Here is a 25,295-nt window from a genome sequence, read left to right as displayed (position 1 = left end):
CTCTACTGCCATGATGAACCAAAGAAATGACAACATAATGCTTTAACTCGTGATGTTCTCTCAAAATATTTGTGTGCACGATCAGATTCCTTACTGTAATTCAATCTGCTCATTTGTTCATGTTATTTAAAAAAAAACAGAAACAAGTTCTCTCTAAATTTTAAAATAGTTTTTAATATTTTATAATCCCAGGCTTTTTGGTGTTATAATAAATGGCCGGTCCTCTCAAATTGTACTCATGTAAGTAACACTTACTCCACTGAGTAGTCATATTGGTTTCAGTGAGAATAACCACAGGAGTAAGGGTTCGTAGGATCAGGCACTATGTTGTAACTTTAATGGGATCTCGGGTTACTCCCTGATAACCTTCTGTACTTCTAACAGATGACTACTAAGTTGAAGCTGATAATTAAAAAGTGGTAATTTGATAGTCAAAGAGAATACAGCATGCCACTTACAGAATCAGAGACTGGAAATAGTATTAATAGAATGTCTCTGGCTTGAAACATACAGGTTTCTGTGCCAGCTATTTGTCTAAGGGAGCTCTGATGGCAGTCTTTCATACTAATGACATGATCTCTTCAAAAGAAGAGGTTAAAGAAATCTGCTTCTCCCGAAACTTTACTTCCAGGTACTTTCCCCACCCAGCCCCATGCATCACAAGTCATTATCTACATTGTTCAGCCATCTAACTGCTGCATCATCTAGGGTAGTAAGGTGTTGCAGTCCACCATCCAATCTTCTAATTGTGCACTCCACTATGTTTGATTGCTTGCGTCACTGCTCTGCAGTCACACTGTGAAGACTGGGCTAAGCCAAATTTATGCATTGTGGGACCCACTATGTCCATTCTAGTCAGTAGCCTATTAAGCCTAGTTCAGGATATGCATCCTAGATTGTAAACTAGGGCTTCTGAAGTTTTTTGGCGTGCCTGTTTCTCTATCCCAGAGTTGCTGCCACTCCATAAAGTCATAGCTGCTGGCCCTGATATGTTGTTTATTTGAGATAGGCACTGGATCGGCAACACTGGACATGAATGCACGAATGGCCACCTCAAAAGGATATTGCAAAGTCAGTTGTGGAAAGTCATCAGGAACTACAGGGGTATGTGTTTTCTTCTGAGTTGCTTATTTGCACATATTGGAACCATTGTCAGGCCTTGTGTGCAGCAGGTGGTTTCATCTGTCCTATCTCGCATGCAGTTTTAAGGGTGTTGGCATCTCATTAAAGTTTTGAGGGAGCAGTGTGAGCCAACAAATATAAATTAGATGTTAATGTGTGGCTAAGGCAGCCACTAATGATACGGTAACTGTGTTCAGCTCCAAATCAATGAGATGCTGTGCCATCTTTTGCCCCGCACTGCTGCATTGTATTCCTCTGAAGCGAACACCAGTGCCAAAACTGAGGTTTTATAGAATATTTGCCTCTGCTTCCCAGCAGGTTCCTGCTAACTTTTGGATCAATGCAGTGTAGGAGATAATCTTTTTCTTTGTGTTCTACATGGGACCGTTAAGATAGACTACAGTCCCAGTTTGACTCCTAAATTAGTGGCAACTAGCTAAAAAGAGAGTGAACAATCCTCAACAGAGACTGGTAAGCAGTAGATTGGTTATAATAGGTGAACAGTTGGGCTGTTTTGAGGGAACTCTTGGTAAATCCAGGAGGGGGCAATAGTTGAGCTGTTGTGGGGGTATTTAACTTCTGTTTTCAGGGTAACAAGTGGAGTCTAAGACAGTGGCCACAATCTTCCATCTGAATGATCGCCTGGCCAATCTGTTCTCCTCAGGTTCAGGTCTCCAGGGTGTCTAAGGAATTTCTAGAGGATATGGATACAGCCCTCTGATAAATGATTGACACAAGCAGTGTTCCAAAACAAAGCACCCTTTATTGGTGCAAACACAAATAACACAAATCCCTAACACAATAACAACCTAAGTACACCCCTTATTGATGCTATAAGGTGCAAATCCCTCACAACAAGCTAGAGAGCATCCCAAACTCCATTACTGTACAGTTTGAAGTGATGCTAAATGGCTGTGCCTTGCTTCAGATGGCCAGTCTTCCACAGGTTGCTGACAGCTGCTGGTAACAGTTTTTCAGTGTCTTTCATGTTAAGTCTCATATCTCATTGGATCCTTCTCTGGTTGCTGCTCCAACTTCTACATGCACTCTCAGACTCTCTCTCTCTGCACAGTCTCTACACTCCTTGCACCTCCTCTTCTGCTATCTGTATCTCTGACATTCTCTTTATATACTATGCTGACAGGCTTGATAGACAGTTGTTTTGCTTACTTTTGCTAATATTTTCCTGTCAGAGTACTACAGAGCACATACCACATCACAATATTTTTAACGTACACAACTTCATGATCAACAACTGCCTGACCTCTGCTTTTGCTGCCAATTTCTCTCCTGCCAATTTCAGTGCTAAGTGACCTACAGCTTTCATCTAATGTGACTCTTGCTCACCCATGGAGTGACTCTTGCTCATTCAAAATAGATGCTAGGAATATAAGATGGAGTCTGGGGACTTCAAAATGACAAAGGTATGTAACCAGAGCATTTGTGTCTTGGCAGAGTAACTCTTGAATATTGTGTATGTAACCCTTCTGCCCATCTGAGTTGGCAGCAACAAGGGCCAGGTTCAGTATCTAGGGGTTCTGTTTCAATAACACAATGCAAAACCGGCTCGAGTCCCCACCCAGTGGCCTGGGACAATTACATACCACCCCCCAGGTGCCTCTGAGATGCAATACTGCCCCTCTCGCAAGCACGGAGTCCGAGTGTAGCAAAATCCTTTTCATAAAGGAGGGAAACAATGCGGCATTATGTTGGGGAAACACCAGAAACATGGTTCATAACACAAACCATGAGCAAAAAACCCAACCTCAAGTAAGTCTGGCAGTATCCTTTTCCAGGGTCTTAAGTCCAGCAACCCAAAAATTCACCCAAAGTCCCAAAAGTCCAACACCCCAAAAGTCTCGAGTCCAGCAACCCAAAAATCACCCAAAAGTCCAACAACTCAAAAGTCTCTGTCCCTGGTCAGCGTAGCCCCAGAGTTCAAAAGTTTATCTGCAGAGTTTTACCTCCCAGCCTGGGGGGAGAGGGGGGCACAGCAGTGTTAAGGGGTACCTTACATGGTCCAAGGCCAACTGCCCCACCTCTCCATGGGGTTCTGCTGCAGCCTTCACCGCAAGCCACTCCACCAGCTGCTCCACTCTGCCAGCCATCCTGTGAGCTGCTCCAGCCATTCTGCAAACTGCTCCAGTACACCAGCTGCTCCACTAGTGAGCCACTCCAGCTGTCCCACAAACTGCTCTGCTCCGCCACCCACTCATCAACATATCTTCAGCCCCCTCCCCCAGCACTCATTGATTTCAGCTCTTAGTAATTTTAGCTCTTTAGTGATTTCAGCTTGTAGTAGGAGAGTCTCCGTGCAGGTGCTCTATTGGCCCAAAGTGTATTCAGCTCAGCAGTCTGTAACTAGACTCCTAATGGAATTAAAATGAGCTCTGGTATTCCACAGTAGAAAGAGATGGAGATGCAATTGGTATTTCAGGCCCTCAAAAGGGGCCCATATCATCAGATACAAATGTCCATCCCCAGCCCCTCTTAATTCACTTGGTTTTGGAACCTATGTCCCTCATCTAGCGAGTGCTACTTAGTTGATGGCGAGTCCCTCTGTCATAAAACAGTTCCATTGTCCTTGATTCACATAGTCAGGGTAGTCAGGGTAACAGCACTTTATTCTTCCTGCCCCAATAACAGCGAAACTGGGGATCCCACAGCAGCCAAAGTGACCATTTGGGGCTGCTGTGGACTCATGCTAGGCAGGGTGGGTGTGCCTATGCAAACAAGATCAGCCCCTGAAGTTCTTTTCCACAATGCACCACAATTCACCACCAGATGTCAGGGTAGAGCTCATCCTGACTCTGCTTACATGTGGAATGTTACCCACATCAGTGGGATGGATGTCATTGATATATACATACTAATTGGCTTAGGTGTTGGTAGTTTCTAAGTATATATGTTGAAAAAGAGAGGAACTAGAATGGACCGTTGTGGGAGTCTGTAACAGAGATGCTTAAGGCAGCAGACTTTGTCTCTTGCTTGCAAGATGAAGCATCAATTCATTATGATTTCCATGATGAACCGTACCATGGACTTGCAGTCTGGAAGAACTTGGGGGTCTGCCTTGTATGCAGACAGTGTTATATGAAGCTAACATGGATGGAACCAACTTTCTTGCCTTTCTCAAAGGCATCTTCAATGTCTTGTATTAAGCAAATGGCTTGATCTTAGGTACACCATCCTCATTTGAAGGCAGTTGCGGTTTGATAACCTCATTGATGGACATCAGAATCTGTCTCTCCATAAGCTTGCATAGGCACAAAGGAGAAGAATGGTTTGATAGCTCTTGGGATCTGCCACTAGTTTTTCTGGTTTCAGAATGGGTAAAATTTTTGCCCTGCACCAGATTTTTGAAATGCAGTTGTCCTGGAAACATAGGACAAAAAAACAAAGCAGCCAGATTTTGGCTGTCAGGCTTCTGTGAAGTAGGAACTCTGTATCGAAATAATCCAGGCCTTTCTTGTTTTCATAAGCTTTATCGCCTGGTCCAGCTCTTTGTCTGAAAAAGGCGCCATCAGGTTTGAATCTGCACTCAGAGCCTGCCACCTCTTTGTAACCTCAGCTTTGATCACACAGATGAAAGATTTATCCAAGTTCAGTGTACAGCTGGGTTGTGATAGAATTTGGAAACTCCATTTTGCTGAGTCTGGAATCTCCAGAATGTCTTTTAATGGTCTGCTAGGCTTTCTGGCTAGAATGAGTAATGTCCATCTTTGTACTGTTTCTCTCCATCGATCACACCTACTTTGATCCAGCAGTTGAATGAGCTCCCTGTTCTTATTAACAACTTTACATTTATTATCAGCAGATTGAATTCCTGTTAGACCTTTATTGCATCTGACAACCACTCAGAGATATACTGTCAGCGATAGCCTCTAGGGATTGATGTCTTTGCAGCTGGCTGAACTAATTCACAGAAAATTTGTTAGGAATCACTTATATTGGTTGGATATATCAAATCCAACTCAGCCGATTCACTGAAAGACCTCCCACTAAGCTTTCCAAAAATTTCACTGGGCTTTCTGAAAGCTGTTTCTTATTGATATCCACAGACCCAGGTGATCAAAGTTGGCTGATGTTGAGACTTTGGCAAAGCTTCAAGCACCTTCTGCTTTATGGCAGCAGTTGCCCAGAAGATGAAAAGATAATGTTGGGTGAAGATCCTGTTGTCCATTTGCTACTATGAAAGCATAATATTTGCTTTGGTTTGTAGAGGAGTTGTAGGTCAGCAATTAATGCCCACTCCATTAGAATTTCTCCATCTCCATTGCTGTCAGGGTATCCCTAACTGACATGGTAGGAATTGAAGTCACCACAGTAGATGGAAGCATCTGGAAAGCTGACTATGAGATAACACTGAGAACAGTTGATATGTTGCCTTTGAAAGTTGGGCATTTTGATGGGATCTAATGTCCACCTTTAATATAGAAATTATATTACAAAACACTACATTAAAAGAACATTAGGTTGAAAAGTCAAGATTATGAAAGTTAGGAAAGGCCAAAATTAGGGTTGCCTGGACCACCTCCTCTCAGGTCCTGCATGCAGTGCCAGAGCGATCCACATCAGCCAGAAACAGCTATTGCAAGGAAAGTCCTGCTCAGCCCTTGCATTCCCAAGAGGGAGCATGCTCAGTGCAGATGGAATCTTCAGAGACTGTAACTGCTAATCTCCAACAAATCTCTACTGAGCATGAGCAAACAGATTTTTCAGAGGTTTATAGCTTGTCCAAATGTGTGGGAATTTTCATGGAAATTGCAAAAGTCACAACCCTGGCACCATGTCAGCTCCTCCCACCCACCACTGGCCAAATTACAAGTCTTTGCTCCAAAGTATGGAGGTAATAGAAATTCTCAACAAAACGGTTGTAAGAAATTTTAACATGGGAGAAACAACATATTTTTCCTAACTTTGTTCTGAGCAATTGCTGAACTAGTTTAGCTGAAATTTGAATAAAATAAAATAAAATCAGCCTGATGCAGCCACCTGGCATGGAAAATTTCAGCTGAAATGATTAAAGTTGGGCAAAGTTATAAACTACTGAAAATAGGATCTCATAATGGAAATTGTGAAGCAACTATAGGCATTGCTGGCTGTGCTGCCTATAGTAATAAAAATTTCCCGCACTCATGTAGCATTTCCACTTGAACCTCTCAAAACATTTTACGAATTTTAATAAATTAATCTTCCCAGTGAGGTACGTTATTATTATTACAATATTATCTCCATTTTACAGATTTGGAAACTGAGACACAGACAGATTAGATTACCTGTCTAGGGTCACACAACCAGTGAGTGGTAACTGAATTTTCATCTCCTGACTTTCCATATCCTGTTTTTTATCTACTAAACAATACTTCTAAATTATCACTCTCCACACCCAAATTTAGGGACACAATTTCTCAGTAAAAAACTGTCAGCTCAGTCAGATAATTCTTCCCTGCTGTCCCCAGCACTGCAGCTTGTTTTGATTGAGGTTGATTTATTTATTATTTCTAGAATTTTTGTCTTCTTTCCCAGACTTTAATTCAACTCCTGGCTAGCAATGTGGCATTCTCCTATAATATTATATAACTGTAATGTCTCCTCTACTGTATCTCAGGTCTGTGGCCTGACTATTTTGCTTTGTAAATTATTCATTTAAGAAGACGGTTTCCTTCAAATGACTCAGTGTAGAGTAAAGAAAGGCAGGTTTAACATTGTCTATTTTGGTCTGAGGGCCTTGATTGAATCTGTCAGCTTCCTCATGGTTCAGCAGCAGAGGAATCATCCAGGAGGTTGATGGACCAGATGATGGTTGCTGTAAAACAGATTGTGAATTCATGGCTCTAGGTTCATCATATCCAAGATTCAGAATTCCTTTCTTTGTTTTTCATATGATTGCAGACTAATTGGATTATAATCCCTGAATTCCAAAGGGATCACAGCTCTCAAAAGGTTTCTTAGAATTTCTAAACAATTCAGATGTTAGTAGTAGAGTACTGTAAACCCCTCTAGGGCTGGCATGAGCAGGTTGATATGTTTTATATCATAACTGATTCAGATGAGTTTGCAATCCTTGACGTTTGAAAAGGTTTGGCTGCAAACACATCTGGTTTGACGTATGTTTGAATCTCACTGCAAACCCACAGGCAAAGTTTGAGTTAACGTGGGTTCACTGGCTCACTGGGACCAGAAACTGGACTAATGACCATGTTGGAAAATATGATCATAAGTGTTTATTAAAGACAACACAAAGGCTTTTTCTTTTGTGAGAGGAGGGAGCAAATTAACTAGAGATAATAAGTCACACACATACTTTATACGTGGGGAAGAGGAGACACCACATTGGATGAGCATAATATAAATGCAGTAAGAAAGAGAGAAGGAGAAAGCAAGCATTTTGGAAGATTGTGGTAATAAGGGCAGTAGGCAGATGGAGTGATAACATGGGAGGCAAGTGCTGTCTGCTGCTGATCAGATTAGAGTGTGGTCTATCTTTGGGGACCATTTTCCTACAGGAGATACCAATCAGATTGTCACTCACAATCAGTGCTGCAAAGCGGTGAACTATGGTCTGGAAGGAACATAGGAACTATAGTTATGTGGGAGGATAAATAAATTAATGAATATGTTAAAAGGGTAGTGTGATTATAACAGTGATCTTGGGTTGACAGAGCAACACTGTGGCTGAGGGAAGATGCATGTATGTGCACCTGCTTGGTAGCCAGAGCAGATAGCGGGAGCTGTAGAAAAGTTGGACCTGGTTGGCACAGGATGTAGTGGCATTAGCTGAACTGGGATTTTAAGTCAGAGAACTTTTCTCTTGCAAAGTTATACAAGTAATACATATAATTAGGCTAAATAATAATAATTTAGTTTTCCACTAACTGATGGAATGAAGGCTGGTAACATACTGGCCTAGACTACTGCCCAAGGCTGAGTTGAAATGTTTATTTTCTCTGACTTTTCTGTCTGGATAAGTGACATTAACTTAACCACAGCCTAAGAAACAAAGTGATATAGTTTCTGCCTGCCCTTCTTATTGCTCACAGTAGGCACCACTAGTCAGGGACTCTGGGGAAGTGCTATGTAACTTGTCTCAGTTCAGAACTGAAATGCACAATAGCCTCAAAGTGTCTGTGAACTGGGATAGAGTAAAGAAACTCCTATCCTGCTTTGATAGAGCGTTCACAGACTCAAGCAAATTTGTGTGAATCATTGCCAGTTTCTGAATTCAGGCTGGATTTGATCAAACATTTATTTGTATGTGTGTAAGGTTCAAACTGAATGTGTTGCATAGCTCTGCTTTTTAGTAGGCACTAGTTGGTGAGTTTAAGAAAGAAACCAGACAACCATATAAGTAGATATACCTATCTCATAGAACTGGAAAGGACCCTGAAAGGTCATTGAATCCAGCCCCCTGCCTTCACTAGCAGGACCAAGTACTGATTTTGCCCCAGATCCCTAAGTGGCCCCTCAAGGATTGAGCTCACAATGCTAGGTTTAGCAGGCCAATGCTCAAACCATGGAGCTACCCCCGCGCCCCCAATCAAGTGAGGGAGATTACAGTGAGGATGAGCCCTCCTACTTTTAGAATGGGAGTTGAGGGATCTGAGCATGAATCACTGGAAATATTTTAGATATACAGTAGCTTTGTCTGGGGTAATTTGGGATTCTAACTCTTCTTGCTGTTGGGGGTTGATTTTTAGAGATTGTAAAGTGTGATATGCAGTCAGAGAGAATGGCAAATCCATGAAATGAGACTTTATTCAAGTGTGTAAACTGCAGACTCTGTCAGCTCCTTGCATACTGTATGCTGACTTAATGTCTGCAAATTCAATTATTCAGAGAATCAGGGAAACATTTCACGAGATTATCCATATCAGTACAAAGCAATTCCAGGTCACACTTACTATTTACCTATTCGACATGAAAATCAGTTGATAATGAAACATAAAAGAATCAGTTCCATCTTGATCTTAGTTCCATTTAGGGTGACCAGACAGCAAGCATGAAAAATCGGGACAGGGAGTTGAAGGTAATAGGAGTCTATATAAGAAAAAGACCCCAAAATTGGGACTTTCCCTATAAAATTGGGACATCTGGTCACCCTAGTTCCACTAACCTATTTGAGAAGGAAAAAGTTGATGTTTCCAAAGGCCTTTTCTACTGAGGAGTTACAGTACTGCCTGGTAAATGAAGCTAAAATTGTGTATAATGAAAAAACTGCTTGTTAAGGGAACATTATTTCTGCAAAATGCTAGAATTAAGTTCTAGAAGGTACCTTAACTCAGGCACGGAGGACTTGCATGGTTAGACTTTATAATGTGCAGCATTGCATGGTAAATGTTTGAATGAGGAGATAGTTTTATGTGATTTTCATTAATATTTTTGGTTTAGCTGCTTGGTATTCACAGTCATGTACTTAGTATTTTTCTGTGCCAGTCCTGTGGTATTATACATTGTTTGTATGAAAAATTAACAGCACTTAAATATTGTATTTGACCTTAGTTTGAACTGTTTTCATTTGTTTTATTATCACTACCTTTTAAACTTTAATATTTGCCTGTACACTAGCAATCCTGGAGCAATGGCAGTATCTTTTTTTGTTAACAGTTTCTGTCATATGAACATTGCAGGGAGGGAGGGAGATTGTTGTGAACTCTCTTTTGTAGTAACTGGCTTTTAAATGCTTATCTGCTGTATACTAGCTTAGAGATATAGGCAGTGCTTCACTTTGTGTTTACAGTGCTTGGCATATTAAAGTTAAGAGTCATAGCGTTTAAGGCCAGATCACCTAACTTCACCTGCTGTATATCACAGGCCACCAGCAGCAACCCCCACAGTAAACCCAACAAACAAAATGAGACCAATGTATTACAGTCTACAGGAGACTAAACTATTATGTTCACAGGGAGGGAATAGGAGGGATCGGGGTGCACCAGTTCCCAAGGCCCCCACAATGGCAGGGTAATTATTAAATGAGATATGCCCAGATAATCCTCACAAGTGACCGACACCCACATGCTGCATATGAAGAGAAATCCCTCCCCCAAGATTACTGCCAATCTGACTAGAAGGAAAATTCTTTTCCAAACCCATATATGGTGATCATATGCATTTGTTCCTTCCTAGTTATGCAGTGGTTGACTGAATTTTCATATTGTCTTCCTGCTCCTCTCCTCCTTGCAATCAGAGACCAAGTTATTTTAGCATTTGGACTCTATTCTTAACTGAAAGCTATGAGATAATCTATTTAAATTATAATTTAGCTGTCTTGAAAGATTGTGTGTGTATATTTTCCCTCATGTTTTCTTTTGGGTGGGTAATACTTTTCTTTTCATGCAATCTGTACATTTCAAAGTCAAAAATTCCTCTTTGGTATTTTTACTGCATATAAATTGTACTGCTCATTTCTATAGCTCCTAATCCCTGTGAATTCTCTAAACTTAGTAAATATTGTGTTCACTTTTTGTAATGCTTAGCACTTTTCAAGACCTAGCAATTTTAAGTGCTCAGAGCTGCATGCCACATAGAGGCAGGATGTGCCTCTTTCTCTGACCATTAACTCTCTCTAGGGGCAGATCTGCTTCCGCTTGCAACATCTTGAATCAGACAGTCCGACTACCAATGAACATCAACAAAATCTGAGGGCCATAATAGGCTACCCTATTGCTGCCTCCTTAAATGGTGCACCTGGAAAAATGCCTTTTATTTTTTTTAACACAGGGATGTGGCAATAATTCATTTGGACTATAATGCTGTAGAAAAGAAGTACTTTCTTGTGCTGCATTGCATGGCTGAATAACTAAATTCAAAGAACAAGCTCAGCAAATTCAGTTTGGCTCAAAATAAAGTCTGGCACAAGTACATTCTGCACTTTATTACCCCAAAATAACTGGTTTGGGAGATAGGGGGAATGTAGTGGACATAATATACATGGACTTCAGCAAGGATTTTGACACAGTCCCACATGACATTCTGGTAAGTAAGCTGGAGAAATGCAGGCTTGGTGGAACTACCATTCAGTGGATACATAATTGGTTAAACAACAACAAAGAGTAGCTATTAATTGAATGATGTCAGATTGGAGAGAAGTCTCAAGTGGGGTTCCACAGGGATCTGTTCTTGGTACGGAGTCGATTAATGTCTTTATTAATGACCTGGATGTAGGGATAGAAAGCAAACTGATCAAACTGGCAGATGACACAAAACTAGGGGCGATTGCCAACACATTGGATGATAGAGGCAAGATTCAGAGAAAAGATTCCTGATGAATTGAAGAATTGAGCTATAGACAACAAAATGACATTACATAAAGACAAATGTAAGGTGCTACACTTAGGGAAATAAAAACAAATACAAAAATACAGAATGAGGGATAACTGGCTTGGCAGCAGCACTGCTGAGAAGGATCTGGGAGTTGTGGTGGATCACAACCTCAAAATGAGTAAGCAATGTGATGCTGTTGCAAAAAAAGCAAATGCTATTTTAGGTTGCGTTAACAGAAGCATAGCGTGCAAGTCACAGGAAGTAATAGTACTGCTCTTCTCGGCACTGGTTAGGCCTCAGTACAGTGTCCAATTTTGGTCACCACCATATAGAAAGGATGCAGAGAGACTGGAAAGGATCCACATGAGCAAAGGCTGAAGGAACTGGGTATGTTTAGTTTGGAGAAGAGAAGACTGAGGGGGGACATGATAGCAGTCTTCCAATACTTGAAGGACTGACATAAAAAGATGGAGAAAAGTTGTTCTCTCACAGAAGGCAGGACAAGAGGAAATGGGTTCAAACTACCATGTAGTAGATTTAATTCTAAATCTCAAGAAAATCTTCCTAACTGTAAGAACAGTTTCCCCAGATGTGAAAAGGAACTTAGGTGGTAACCATTTCTCTCCACAACTCTACATTTCCTCTTCTAAGTAGGGCACAGAGAACCCCAATAGTAGCTTACTTTTATCCCTCAATCCCCATACCTGAAAAAGGAATGAATATGTCCAGCAAAGATAGTAGGAGGCCAATAGCATCTCCTTCTTCTACCTAACAACTATATCATGAGACAAGGGCAGGAAAATCCCCCGGCTTCCCATTCCTCCAACCTGAAACCCGAGTTGGGAAACTCAGCAGCTCATTTCTCTTCTTCCGATCTCCTATTGGACAGAGGTTGGGAAAACTTAGGGGCTAGGTGCTGTAGGGTTCTACCATTTATAAGTACGACTTTTGGGGGAGAGGATGGGTCCCTTTACAGTGCCCCCTGCCCTCCCCTCTCTCTCTTCCATTGCACCTAATCACAGGAGGTAAATATACTGATAAGCTGGCTGTTTCTACTAAAATGGGCAGCAGTGAAATAGTTAACATTAGCTTTTAAATTGTAATCACTGAGTTTCAGCACTAACACCAGGTGAGATTAACGGAAAAGTTTATCTCTCATATTGTGTTTTTAGGGACTCAGTAGGCAGCAGCAGAGGCTCATATTTGAAGCTCATATTTGACTAAAAGAGCCAGGAACTTAGGCCAAAAATTTCAAATGTCTGAAGTTAGGCAGTTAAATCCCCTACCTGGGGACCTAAGCAAGTGGCTGGATTTTTAGAGTGGTAGATCAGACCACTTAGGCCTGCACCTTGAAAGTCAATGGGAGCTTTGCCATGGACTTCAAAGAAGGTAGGATCAAGCCCTTATTTAGATGCTTCGCTATGCATTTGGTTGTCTATTTTTAGGCACTCAAGTATGCATATTTTGGCCTTTAAGGTTTTTTTAAGAAATTGCAGAAACTAATGTGGGCTGTTCAGAATGGCCATTCTTTCCCTCTCCACAGATCTATTGCTGGAAGTAATGTAAGAAACATGATTTGGATTTGATTACATGAGAATTCTCACTGTGGTCTGACAGCCAGGACACCCAAAGGGACAGGGATTTCCTTTCTCTTTTTTTCCATTTTTCTACAGGCTTTATGCTGTCCAACATTCTCCCAAATGGCTGCACTTATGTGAAAGCATCCAAGTAGCAGCTGATGCAGGCAACATCAGAAACATATATGACGGGATCAAGAAAGTCTTGGGTCTAACTTCAAAGAAGATAGTCCCATTGAAATCAACAACAGGGGAAACTATCAACGACCACATCAAGCAGATGGATTGCTGGGAAGAACTCCACTCTGAGCTTTACTGTAACGAAAATATTGCTACGGACGCAGTCTTCAACACCATCATAAGCCAGCCTGTTATGATCCAACTCTATGATGAACTGAATGTTGAGAAGCTTAGCCTTGCCATAGATGGCTTCCCCAATAGAAAGGCCCCTGGAAAAGACTGCATACTGTCCAAAGTCATAAAATGTGTAAAACCTAATCTACTGCAACATCTTCATGAATTGCTCTGCTTGTGCTGGAAAGAAGTACCACAAGAAATAAGAGACACCAACATCATCACTCTCTATAAAAACAAGGGTGATGAGCGACTGTAACAACTATCGTGGCATTTCCTTTCTTAGTATTATGGGAAAAGCCTTTGCCCGAGTTGTCCTGAACAGACTTCAGAACCCTGCAGACAGAATATATCCTAATCACAGTGCGGCTTCAGAGCTGAAAGGTCTACCATCAATATGATCTTATCGCTGAGACAACTACAAGAGAAATGCAGAGAACCAAAAAAAGCCCCTCTATATAGCCTCTGTGGGTCTCACAAAGGCTTTTGACTTTCTCAGTAGAAGTGAACTATTCACGCTTCTAGAAAAGATTGGATGTCCCCCCAAGCTCTTAAGCATGATTCGATCCTTCCATGAAAACATGTACGGCACAGTCCAATATGATGGCTCAGTGTCTGAGACTTTCCAGAGTCGTAGTGGAGTTAAGTTAGGTTGTGTACTTTCCCCAACTCTGTTTGGAATCTTCTTCTCCCTGCTACTGAAACAAGCTTTTGGTTTCTCAGTTGAAGGAATCTACTTGCACACAAGATCTGATGGAAAGCTGTTCAATCTTGCAATACTTCAGATCTAAAACCAAGACTTGAGAGGCCCTTATTCAACACCACCTCTTCACTTATGATGCAGCAGTGACAACCCACACAGAAACCCATTTCCAAAACCTTATGGACAGTTTTTTCCAAAGCCTGCCAAGACTTCAGGCTTACTATAAGCCTAAAAAAAGATGAACATAATGTGCCAAGGAGTTGAGGAAGCACCCTCCATCAAGATCAACAACTATGAGCTTGAAGTGGTGAACAAGTTCACATACCTGGGGTCCACTATTGCAGTCAAACTTTCATTGAAATAGAACTCAGCCTCTGCACTGGAACAATGTCTAGACTGAACAAGAGGGTATGGCAAAACAACAAACTGACAGAACACACACAAAGATCTGTGTGTATCATGAATGTGTTATCAGCACACTTTTGTATGGGAGCGAGACATGGACCTTGTACTCTCATCAGGAGAAAAGGCTCAACAGCTTTCATATGTGTTGCCTTCGTTTAATCTTTGGAATCTCCTGGAGGGATAGAGTCACCAACAGTGAGGTGCTCAAATGGGCCAGCATACCCAGCATGCAAACACTGCTCAAACAGAGACACCTCCGCTGGCTTGGGCATGTGTGCCAAATGAATGACAGGCTCATCCCAAAGGGCACTGTCTACGGCAAATTAATATCTGGAAAAAGACCCGAAGGACATCCAAAATTGCATTTCAAAGATTTGTGCAAGCGAGACCTCAAAGAAATGGACATGGATGAGGAGAAATGGGAAGATCACACTCAAGACTGCAGCCTTTGGAAACAAGTGCTTAACAAAGGTCTCCGGAGTTCTGAGAGGAAACTGTCCAGCTAAGCAGAGGAGAAAAGAGCTTGCAGAAGGCAGACCCCAAAGGGTCGAAACATCACCTTTAAATGTGACAGATGCAGCAGAAATTCTCTCTCTTGAATGGGTCTCTTCAGCCATGTTTGTAGCTGCCATAAAACCAACTGTGTAAATTCTTTACGTCTCGGGGACACATATCCATGGTCTCTCGAGAGTGATGGATGCCTACTATTTATGCTGTGCAAGCCTTGTATTTTGTCATCTGGGATAAAAAGACCCAAAAAAGACACTTAAATAATGGGTTTTGCTCAAATTATCTCATTGTGCAGGGACATAGAGCCAGCTAATCTGTGACATGGAAATAGAACTCATTTTTCTTTCAGGCTATTTGCTTATGTCATTGGAAAGGGGAAATGAGACTACAATATAGGTTTTAAACACAGTGTGAAGGATGTGGGCTGAAATTCTATAGTTACATTGATTTGTTGCTGCAGTGGATGAAGTGCTGTGGTTTGTTATTTTGTAAGGTTGTGAAATATTTGTCCAGCGCTCTAGATGTTACTTTGAAACAATTTATATATTTTTTTCTTCCTATGTTTAGACCAGATTCTGCCCCCATTACTCACATCGAGCAGTGCCTTGCTTCCTGAGTAATACCATTGATTGCAATGGTACTCAACAAGAGTAAGAATGGCACAGCGTAGCCCTTTGTATTTAGCACATATATAAGTGTACAATCCATCCATGGCTCGTTGTATTATAACGAGGAGAACTGTACCCAATATTCTTAGATTCTGTATAAGGCTATGTCTACACTTATCACAGCATGTACAATACATACACTGCATGCCCTCCAGCAGGAGTATATCTAGCAATATATACAGTGAGGCACTGCTTATGCCAGTAGAGTAATGAGACGACAAACTCTTAGGGTCCTGCACAATCCTCTGCATGTAGAGAAAGGCTCTGATGAGGGAGGCAGCAAAGCATTGGTAACTATTCTTTGAGTAGGGTCTTTCAAACTTCAACAATCTGCCCCACTTTGCAGCAGTCAGTAAGAAAAATCTTGTCTTTTTTCCACTCTTCTCAATTTCTGTCATAGTATCTCATTTTCTTTTAAAGATTAATATTCAGAGCATATTATATACATGAATTTACTGTAGTTATGCATCCATACTACTGAATGACTACACTATCCCTTATAATGGGTGAGAGCCTGATCCTTAGTGATCAACTTTTTTTGAATTACCAAAATCATAACTCACACTCTGTGTATATTTTTGTTTTCACTGAGATCCGTGTTAGATTATCCTGATATATATAATCTATCACTATTACCATCTTTATTAGAAGCCATTCCATAAACTCTATTAAGTGGGACAATTAAATCTGTACTGTAGATTCCAAAGTGTTTTTAACAATAAGTTGGAAAGATAGTTTGTGAATACAAGTGGCTAATAATTTGATTACACCAGAATAATTTAGGAGTATTTCTACTAATGTGAATGATTTACTTTAGATTTATTTTCATAAAATCATAAGGTTAGAAGGAACCGCAAGAGTTATCTAGTTTAACCCCCTGCCAAGATTCAGGATTTGTTGTGTCTAAACTATCTAAATTGTCTAAACTATTCAAGACAGATAGCTATCCAGCCTCCTTCTGTAAACCTCCAGCAAAGGAGCTTCCATTATGCCCCTAGGCAGTCTGTTACATTGTGTGGGCTCTGATGGTGGCAGCATACTTTCCTGTCCTATCTCTTTTCTCCACTTCCTATGTGGACACCCAACTGAAGTGAGAATTAGGGATGGCTGAACCTTGTGGAGTTTGAGATTTGGCAAACTGCTTGAAGTACTCTTTCAGGTTAGCAGAGTTCACAAAACTTGCTCTAGTATAGAGGTGGGCAAACGGCCTGTGGGCCATATCCGGCCCACTGCACCGGCCTGCCTGGCCCCTGAGCTCCCGGCTGGGGAGCTAACCCCTGGCCTTGCCCCCGCTGTCCCCTCCCCCACAGCTATGCTGCCGTGCGGGCAGTGATCTGGGAGGCGGGGTTGCACTCTCCTGCCGAGCAGTGTGTCAGTGTGTCTGGCTCTGGCCAGGCGGCGCGGCTGCCAGACATGCTGCTCTGAGTGGCATGGTAAGGAGGCAGGGAGCAGGGGATTGGATAAGGGGCAGGGAGTCCTGGGGGGCACTCAGGGGACAGGGAGCAGGGGGCAGTTGGATGGGGTGGAGGTTCTTGGGGGTGGATGGGGTGGGGAGTTGGATAAGCGTGGGAGTCCCGGGGAGGCCTTTCAGGGGCCGGGGGTGTGGATGGGATCAGGGGAAGGGGAACGGGGGTTAGATAGGGGGTGGGGTCCCGGGGACAGTTATGGGTGTGGGGTCCCGGGAGGGGGCAGTTAGGGGACAAGGATCAGGGGTGGGTTGGACGGGTCAGGAGTTCTGAGGGGGTAGTCAGGGGGCGGGAAGTGGGAGGGATCAGATATGGGGCAGGGGCCAGGCTGTTTGGGGAGACACAGCCTTCCCTACCCAGCCCTCCATACAGTTTTGCAACCCCGATGTGGCCCTCAGGCCAAAAAGCTTGCCCACCCCAGCCTAGTATATGAACCTTTTATTTCTGTAATTTAAATCCTTTAAAAAATAGAAGGAATGCTTTGCAAATATTCATGTCATGCTTGTGCAGAGGCCATGCTAATTGTATCTGCATTTTCCAGCATCTTTATGGTGCCAGTGAAGCAGGGTTATTTCCTAAGGGTGATTCAATTTTAAAAAGTTATTCTAACTGAAAGAGAGCCTGTGCAATGTATGAAAACAAGCTAGAATCCCTCCCTCCACTCCCACATAAAGATACGATATGACAAATGGGTACTCACTGTTGTAGATTGTTCATTTTGTATTAGAATTTTTTCACTCCCAACCTCCAGACTTTCAGGGGAGTTCAACCTTACCCTTGTGTTTTCAGTCTGCTCACTCTCTGCTCCAATTTCCACTTTGTTCTCACCTTCTCTTCTTCCCTTTTTGACAGCATCTCTGAAGTACAAAGTGAAACAAATATTGTTCAAGGTTAAACCAAACCCTTGAACTCACAACGTTTAAATAGGTTTGTAATTAGCCCACCCACCGCTACTGAGAAAAAGACAGCGTTGGAATTTGCCTGGATTTTCAGGGGGATTTAGTAGTCTGTTTACAGGCCTCCTAAATGCCCCTCAGCTCGGCTGAGCATAAGGCATTCTAAGGACACCACACACTGAGACCAGAGAGGATTTTGAATGAAGCTACCTCAGCCTACGCACAAAAGCCTGAAGGAATAAGGAAAATTATTTTTTTTAGAAAAATAGTTTAAGAAAATAAAAGTGAGAGAGTTTTAAAGTTTTTTTTCATCTAAAATGGAAAATAGCATCTTAAAACTTTGTAAAAGTGATAGGGGCCTTTCAAAAATCAACTGGGCAAAACTTTGCTGGCTTGGTTCCAAATGGTATGATTTTTCTGTTAGTATTCGAATTGGAATACAAATAAAAATGTGCATGTTAAAAGGTATGCCTGCCAGACGCTGCACTTCACATTATCGGTCCACTAAAACATAGTGTTTGTGAACAAGGAATTTCACAAATTCACTTTTCCCTGGCGACATTTTGAAATGGGTCTCAGTGTTTGTCGAACTCAGGAAGAGACCTGCTCCCCAAACCTTCACCCTCTTAGATCCTCAGATGCAAGGTGTCTGTTAAGCATCAAGTTTTATTGCTGTGTTCATATTATGAAAATAATAAGAAATAAGAGTGACCATACTGGGTCAGAACAATGGCCCATCTCACCCAGATTCTTGTCTTCTGACTGTGGCCAGTTACAGATGCTTCAGAGGGAATGAACAGAACAGGGCAACTATTGAATGATCCATCCTCAGACGTCCATTCCCAGCTTCTGGCAGTTGGAGGTTTAGAGACACCTGGAACATGGGGTTGTGTCCCTGACCACTCAGCTACTAGCCATTGATGGAACTATGCTCCATGAATTTACCTAATTCTTTTTTTGAAGCAAGTTGTACTTTTGACCTTCACAATATCCCCTGGCAACAAGTTCCTGCCCGTAGTTGTCTCTCTTTTCTAAGATGAATAGTCACAGTCTTTTAAATCTCTCCTTGCATGGTAGCTGCTCCTTACTCCAAAACATTTTTGTTGCCCTTCTCTGTACCTTTTCCAATTCTAATATATCTGTTTTGGGATGGGATTACCAGAACTGCATGCAGTATTCAAGGTGTGAGTGCAACATGGATTTATATAGTGGCACTTAGATATTTTCTGTCTTATTATCTATCCTTTTCTAAAGGTTCCTAACATTCTGTTAGCATTTTTGACTGCTGCTGCACATTAAGTAGATGTTTTCAGAGAAATATCAACAGTGACTCCAAGATATCATTAATACCATTAAAGAGTAATTACCCTGGTCACATTCTTCCTGACTACAAGAGGAGACCTCCACTGTAGCTTTCCTGGCCAGGAAGAGAGTGCAAACCAAGTTCTTTAACTGGAATCAAAGTGAGTAGCCCACTTTTCAGAGCTGCTAGTTGAAAATAACAGCGTATGTGTATTAGAATAAAGGGATAGAAGTAGAGCAAATAGTTGTTTTTGAGGCAACATGACATTGCTTTTTCTTCCAGTTTGGAAGTGGTCCAAACTGCAAATGGGCTGTTCCTCTTTCACTTCCAGTCAATACCCTGTTAAAGGACCAAAGTCACAGAAATAAGAGATGGAGAATTTATACATCGAAGAAACTATATCAGAGTGTGACTTAGGCTTGGACTGTCCAAATCTGTGTTCTGATTAGATAAGGGCTTGAGCTGTAAAATTTGGCTCCAGATCCAAACCCAAACTTTCCCAAAGTCCAATGGGGAGTGGGATCTGAGGTTCTGACTTCGGCCTATCTCCAATTTTATTGTCCAGCCATACCTTCTTGCCAACATAAAATCTCTCCATTCATTCCCAATGAATTCACAGCTCAGCCCTCATAAATGAAATGGAATGGATGTAAATGAATGAGAAATCATTATGTTTTGCTTCAACTACTAGCAGTGCTTCAATCCACCCTGTGCCTGAGTCATCTAAGATGGCTTTGCATCCAAAAAGAGTGTATTTAAGAGCTAATAACTCATTTGTTACAGTGGCCACTCAGTGTCTCCCTCAGCTTCTCCATTACTGGTCTGGTGACATCTGTAGTGCTGAAAGTGAATGCCTAATAGTATTAATATACAAATGTAATGCTCTATTGTGCCTGATATTGGGGTATAGAGGAAAACATTAGGGTTTTTCACTTGGTTTTTGGCCTATGCCTTGGATGTATAATGAGACATGAGGCTGAAGGCATAGATCCAAAATCTGTGCTTATTTACAGAGGTAAAACTCTCGAGGTCCTCTATTACCTACAACTGAAGATATTCCATTGCAGCCTTTAGAGTTATATTGGATTTACACTCACAATCATATAACTGAGAGTATAGTTTGGCCCTTATTATTTAAATAGGAGTAGTAGCAGCAGCAGCAGTTAATAGTTCATTGTGTCACACTGTGAATTCCCAAAATGTAGCCTGAACTATAAATCTGAAGAGTTTCTGGAAAATAAAATTGCTGTTTGAACATCAAGCACTCACTGTCCCTTCCTCTTCCTTGACTGAATTAGCTTTTAAAAGGCCAAGAGCTGCTGCAGAGATAACAAGGACTAAAGAATTTACAGCAGGTGGTACCAACTGTGCAAGTATAACTCCAAGCCAAAATAATATGACACCCAGCTGTGTAGAAGCCTTGGGGATTTGAGAGTGACTAGTTAGGCGGAAGTGAGAGTAGAGGATTTGGTTGAGCCTCCAGCCTTCCAGAAGTGTGTTACTATTCTTTCTTATTCTGTGAGATAACCCGGAGGGAATGCTATGTTAAAACTAAAATAACCTCCTGGCTAGGTAGCAAGCAGATACAGTCAAGAATACTTGTGGACCAATTAGAAAATCTCCATCCCTATACACAGAGGAATTGCAGAACAAAGCTATGAAACGTGTCAAACAGTGGTGCTCCCAGTATAGTTTGAGAAGTAAAAGTTCTTAAACATTATAATATCATGCCATTTCATATATGAGGCTAAAAAACAGCCATAAATCAGTAGCAAATATGTTATAGGGAGCCAGTAAACAACTCCTGAGTTTGAATCTACCTCTGCCACTGATTAACTATGTGGATTTGAGTAAGTCATAATGTTATCATCCAGTGGACAGAAATAGCCGTGAGGAGGTTTCTGCTCTATATCTGGCTCTGCTGCTGAATCACAATATAGTCTTGGATATATCACTTAAGTGCTCTGTGCTTTGGTTTTCTCATCTGTAAAATGAGTCTGATGGTACTTTTACTGTATCCACCTCTACAAAGCACTTTCAGGTCTATGGGGGGAAAGTGTGCAAAGTGTTAACAGTAAGAAGAAACAATGGTATTTTTCTATTATAAAAACCTCTCTGTGTTTCAGTTTTTCCTTCTGTAAATTGGGGATTGTAATACTTATCCACCTAGGGCGTACGAAGATAATTCTCACCTTTTGTGGAACCATAGAAAATTCACATTTTTAAACCCCAGGAAATATCTGCTTTATGTGAAAAGTGTGAAATTCACACACATTTTATGTGGCTTTTACTGGCAATTGCTGTCAATGTTGTGAAAATAGTGGGAATTAACACACAGTACTGTGTTGGCCTAAGTTCCGTACATTTTCACAAGCATTTACCTTTCTGTGTGATTAAAATATTGTTACTCTCACCATTTGACATTGACTCCAATGGGATTACTTGAGAAGGAAGGGCAGGTGAATCAGTGGGATAAAGAGAAATGGATAGACTCTTCCAGGTATAGTAGCTGGTTGCATGACAGCCAAAGACTTTACTCTTCAAAATCTTGTCTTAGAGCATTTTGGGGTGTTTCTGAGAGGACTGTTGAAGAAGTAGGTGCAAGACTATGATTCCAATCTCGTTTCCAATGGCATCAGATATGGGAGCTTAATTCTGCTCTCATGCTGGTTCTATGCCCATGTAACTCTTTTGACTTCAGTGAAGTTGCTCCTGAGGTAAACGAGTACTTCTCTCTGATGGTTGCAAAATAATATTGCATATGCCTTAACTACTAAAGAGTTACACTTTATTGTCCTTTTACTATTCCTTATTCCAGGGGTATGCTTTTTCAGTATTGTAACTCTTTCCACAATTTTCAAAGTAGTCTTCTTTCTAGCAACTTTTCTTTTTTTATTTTTGCATGGGGATATTATGTCTCTCCAGCAGTTCTTTCCTTTCTGAATGATCCACAATGTGTACAGATATTGAAAGCATCTGCTCGAAGATATCCAGTAGAATGCTCACCCTCAGGAAAATCCTACGTAAGCTGTGCCAGACAGCTGAGAAAGCAAAGCTCGTATGTGAGTTTGTTATTGCACAATGAGCTTACAACATTGTCAGTGATGATAAAACTGGGGGAAGACTTTGGGCGGTATGCCCTGTGTTTGTTTAGTCTTTCAGAGCAGATGGAACAGTTGTGCTGAGGGTTGGGTGATCTTGTTATAACCTGAGGTGCACAGTGCAGCTTTCACTTGAAAGTCAATTCCAGTGGTTGAAACAGATACTTTGTAGAATGACTCCTTAATGAGCTCAGACACCCATAGAGTTGTTTGTCTGTCTATCTAGCTATCTATGCTACATTCAGCCTAAGACCAGATATGTAGGGGAGAGGGCTAGTTTGGACTAAGTTGCCTTTATGTTCATCTTATTCTGGGCTAGTCCTCACTGCTTAACCCAACATGGCTCTGAAAGAGGTGTATCTAACCCGTTCTGCAGATTATTTTCCCATCTCAAACAGCTTGTATCAATCATTGCTGAATAAAAGCTGGTCACATTATTTGCTGCAAATAATTTATTCAGAGATTTTAGCCCAGAGGCGACATGTGGTGGGAGTCACGTGGAGTCACATGTCCCTCCAGGGTGGGAGTTTAGACTCAGAGCAGCTTAGTGGGATGTGCCTTGGAAAGGCACTGGCACCTAGCGGTCCTGCCGAGCCCTGCTCAGAGGCACCCGGAGCAGAGAAGAGAAACCGGATTGGCAGCACCGCTCTGCCAGATGGGGTGCAGAGAAACCCACTAAGTCCCATCCCTTCCTCGCCCGGACCTGCAGTTACCTGCTTGACAGCCCGCTCCAGCCTGCACCATGCCTGTAGTGGGAAGGCAATGGAAGCAGTGGGGAAGGAGCTCTGAGAGGAGCCAGGGCAAGTTAGTGCTGGCTTGGAGCAGGTGTGGGAGGTACAGGGTAAGTGGGAAAGGGCCCTGAGGCAATGCGTGGGGCGGTCACATGTCCCCCAACCTTTAATTGTGCCTCCCACCATCAGGTTGTCTCTGTGTTCTGCTCACAAATTGTCTATGAACATATTACAATTTTCAAAGTTTGTTCTTTATTCAAACTCGTTTGCTGAACGGTTTATGAATACATGTCAGTTAGTGGATTGTTCACATATTGTTCAAAGTGGTCCTTCAACTTTTGGACTTTGCCGTTCAAGTTGCATGATGAGTCATATGATGTTACTACTGATTTTTGACTGCCTGGATGCTCCAATATTTATAAACAGTGTCTACTTCTATGCAAAATGCATTTGATACCTTGGTTCACAGATCTTGGCTCCAGCTTTAAATTAACTTTCTATGAGCCTCTCCTCCTGTGAACAAGGCTGGACTGAAACGTAATTCAGAATTCACAAAAATGTTCATAAATACTTCCCCCCTGCTATTTGCCCAGCTCCAGCTACAATGTATTATGGATGTACCTCCTGGGTGTACTTCCAATAGCTTGACCATCCTTTTGATGTCTGTGGTGATAATCTTTGGGGGGAAACTGAATGATAATGACAATACTTCAGTACTTGCTCTTTCTCTTTTAAGTTAATTGCATATTTAGTCTGGCTGGTCTATGTGTTAAATTCAAGGTGGGAGAGGGGAAAACAGATTACCTTTTTCTGAGACAGACCATGGATCTATGAGATAAACAAGAGTGAGTTATCTTGTCCACATGTGGTGCAGGATCACATCAAATCAGTATTACTGCTTCTGATATGGTCCGTTTCTAATTGTATGGTATAGTCCTCTAATTATTCACCATAATCTGAAAATTGTACAATTGCTTTTTGTTCACTTCATGATTCCTGATTTGTTACCCGACTACAGCCTTGAATATGTCACACATAGAGTTATATGGAAACTTCTGGCTCTCATTCAGCCTATTGAAATGTATCATTTTAGATATATTTCCACATGAAGTCAGACCCTTTAACAGAAGGGCATTATGAGCCAATGTGAATCTTCCAACTGACTTCAGTGGGCACTGAATCAAGCCTTATACCTCCTTCTACAGTCACTGGTATTGATGGGTGATCCTCAGCAGGTTCAGGTATTCGTTAGGGTAAGCATACTGCTTATCTGAACTATCAACATTTTTTTGTGTGCTCCGTGCTGTTGGATGACCTGGAAATACTGCAGGAGCATCTTTCTCATGATATCTTGGCACATCAAGTTTGTTCCGGTTAGAAAGAGGATGTGTGGAAGTAGCATCAGTAAATATCTATATCACGGTAGCATTCAAAACCCTCAATCCTGACTGCAGCCTCATTGTGCTGTGTGCTGTATAATCACATAGAAGAGACAATCCCTGCCCCAAAAGGATTACAACAGAAAAAATACAAACAAAGGGCAGGTGATGGAAACATGACACACAAACAAAGGAGTGTGGCACAGCTTTGTTAATTACATGTGGTGGTGGTGGTATTTAATACAGGGAGAAGTAGGCAGTAAGGGAGTAGGAAAAGAAAGAAAAGGAAGAACAATCATAGATTGTCACCTATCTAGCCATTATGTATCTGGATTTCAGAGGCATTGTGACTGAAATGACTCGTAAGGAGGAATTTCAAGAAAGATAAGATTTTACCCTCAAAATTAACTCTAAAATGTTTTTACTGATTATGACAAAACAAAACATTTCTTTTTGAGTCTGAGCCAAGAGTTACTAAGGCGTTATACACCAAAGCTGGACAGATTTTGTCAGGGAGTTTTCCCAATGCATAAGGGATTGTGATGGGATATGTAAACCCCAAACAGGACGCAGAAGGTTAACTGTATCTGGAGAGCTTTATTAGCCTCACCTAGTGCACCTAAGTGTGAATAGTTGGCTGAAGGAGGAAGCTAAAGTAGGGAGTACAGGGCAGTCAAAGGGAGAAGGCTCTGGGGAGAGGAGGTTTTGGATCCTCTCTTGTGAGAGGAGTGGCAAGAGACAGGGATAAGGGGATTAATGAAAGCTGAAGGAGAGGATTCTCTTTTTGGTGAGCCTGGGAAAGGACAAAACTTGAGGG

At 41.7% G+C, this 25,295-nt stretch overlaps 1 protein-coding gene and 1 non-coding gene across 2 annotated transcripts in view; both read right to left on the bottom strand.

Annotated features, from left to right (window-relative positions):
- Positions 1 to 16,229: 16,229 nt before the first annotated feature.
- Positions 16,230 to 25,295, bottom strand: part of P2RY1 (purinergic receptor P2Y1) — a 1,183,293-nt gene continuing 1,174,227 nt past the window's right edge. The window contains exon 3 of the transcript XR_007776036.1: positions 16,230 to 16,241. The gene's annotated coding sequence lies outside the window, so the exon portion shown is untranslated. The remainder of the gene's footprint in view (positions 16,242 to 25,295) is intronic.
- On the bottom strand, positions 17,534 to 17,636 carry LOC127057369 (U6 spliceosomal RNA). The gene has a single exon (XR_007776093.1). It is a non-coding gene; the product is annotated as a U6 spliceosomal RNA (small nuclear RNA).

The sequence above is a fragment of the Gopherus flavomarginatus genome, chromosome 8, assembly GCF_025201925.1.
Source record: "Gopherus flavomarginatus isolate rGopFla2 chromosome 8, rGopFla2.mat.asm, whole genome shotgun sequence".
NCBI lineage: Eukaryota > Metazoa > Chordata > Testudines > Testudinidae > Gopherus > Gopherus flavomarginatus.
The sequence above is the reverse complement of the archived record's forward strand: the minus strand, read 5'-3'. Positions and strand labels throughout refer to the sequence as shown.